Genomic DNA, 2,135 nt, shown 5'->3' on the forward strand with positions numbered 1-2,135 from the left:
TATAGTCACCCAGCTATCTGTAGTATCTGTTACAAACACTGGGATTGACGTATTTATAGTCACCCAACTAGCTGTAGTATCTGTTACAAACACTGGGATTGGCGTATTTATAGTCACCCAACTAGCTGTAGTATCTGTTACAAACACTGGGATTGACGTATTTCTAGTCACCCAGCTATCTGTAGTATCTGTTACAAACACTGGGATTGACGTATTTATAGTCACCCAACTAGCTGTAGTATCTGTTACAAACACTGGGATTGGCGTATTTATAGTCACCCAACTAGCTGTAGTATCTGTTACAAACATTGGGATTGACGTATTTATAGTCACCCAACTAGCTGTAGTATCTGTTACAAACACTGGGATTGACGTATTTATAGTCACCCAACTAGCTGTAGTATCTGTTACAAACACTGGGATTGGTGCATCTGTAAAAAACATAGGGATATATTGTAACCAGCCAGTTGGTGAATCTTACACATAACAGAAAATAACACATATTTAAGTATCTGTCTACAGATTGCCTCACACGACGATAAAGTTTGTCGCGTATTTAGGTATCTGTCTACTGATTGCGTTAAGTAGAAATATGAAGTTTAATATTTATTCAGATATATGGCTAATTTGTTGCATCGAAAGGATTGGAATATCGATAATAATATGGCTAACTGATGCATCTACAAAATCATGGGAATATGCGCTACCTATAGAAAGAACATGGAAATTAAAGCATTTTCATGTATCCAGCAATAATTACTTGTACGACTATATTTAATAAACATGCTTAATGCAGTTTCTCTATTTGTGGTGGCTTTAGTTTATTAGTTTCATAAATGTGTTTCTTTTACTCTTTCCATTCTTAGAATTCTCTGACTATATTACCCCTGAACGTGGCTAGATGTGTGTCAAAAGGAAAAACTGAGGTAAGTGATTTTAAACATACATCGGAGGTGAGTGTTTTATAAACGTAAATCTAAGGTGATTATTTGAAATGTTTAAATTAGGTGAGTCATTTTTATATTGAAGCTTAGATAAGTGTTTTAAAAGGTGTCATGTATGCGCATTGTGATGCCATTACGTAATAAAACTACCACAACTAAACTGGTAGGTTACCTTACCAATAAGAAAAATATCGCGAGGATATCATTGATAGGTAAATTACTCGTGAAGTCAAAGACGTCGAAATCAAAACAATAGCGGCACATGGTTGAATAATAAAACATTCAGAATAAGGACACAGAGACTAGGGTTAGCGAAGAAAACTGACAGAAAACAAAGCATTCACAGAGCTCGGTTCATTGAGATTTAGTGAACAACCTTAATTCTGAGTCTGCATTTTGTAAAAGCCTTACACTTTGCAGATAAGTTATATTTACAGAGAGAGAGAGAGAGATATAAGTAATATGGCAGACTGCACACATTCATCTCTTTCTAGGGTTTTAACGGAACTAACAGTATTTTCAGTGTTTTTTTTTTCATATAAATTTACAAACAGGATACCAAAATCGTCCTTCCTACTTGCACCACTCAGAAACCAGTTAAAAGTCGGTAATTCTCTTCTCCCGTGTGAATACACTGACAGTGACGCTGTAAAGGTCATATAATAGGTCACTAGGGCTCAACATAGAGTCAATCTAAACTACTAACAAATATAAATATGTGACGTATCTAAGCTAGTGATACGAAGAAATCATTGGTGGATTTCTAATTTAAACCAAATTTTCGAATCTTCAGTGTTGAATTAATCAGCGATATTATACGATACATATAAAAGTTAGTAAAATAAACAACACATAAAGACATAATATTAACTAGCAGCGTCTGTTCAGACGGTATAAAGTTAAACAAATTGTAAGTAAATGTTGTAAGGTGTTACCATATAATTTACTGTGTTCATGATATCAAGGATCATAAGAGTTAAGTACTATATAAATCAAGGTTGTGGATATAATTTACTGTGTTCATGATATCAAGGATCATAAGAGTTAAGTACTATATAAATCAAGGTTGTGGATATAATTTACTGTGTTCATGATATCAAGGATCATAAGAGTTAAGTACTATATAAATCAAGGATATGGATATAATTTACTGTGTTCATGATATCAAGGATCATAAGAGTTAAGTACTAT

At 33.7% G+C, this 2,135-nt stretch overlaps 1 protein-coding gene across 1 annotated transcript in view; it reads left to right on the forward strand.

The window, feature by feature from the left end:
* Positions 1 to 858: 858 nt before the first annotated feature.
* The window catches only part of LOC106474939 (semaphorin-2A-like), a 30,432-nt gene continuing 29,155 nt past the window's right edge, over positions 859 to 2,135 (forward strand). Inside the window, exon 1 of the mRNA XM_022403192.1 lies at positions 859 to 926. The gene's annotated coding sequence lies outside the window, so the exon portion shown is untranslated. The remainder of the gene's footprint in view (positions 927 to 2,135) is intronic.

This window comes from Limulus polyphemus, unplaced genomic scaffold, assembly GCF_000517525.1.
Source record: "Limulus polyphemus unplaced genomic scaffold, Limulus_polyphemus-2.1.2 Scaffold7881, whole genome shotgun sequence".
Lineage (NCBI taxonomy): Eukaryota > Metazoa > Arthropoda > Merostomata > Xiphosura > Limulidae > Limulus > Limulus polyphemus.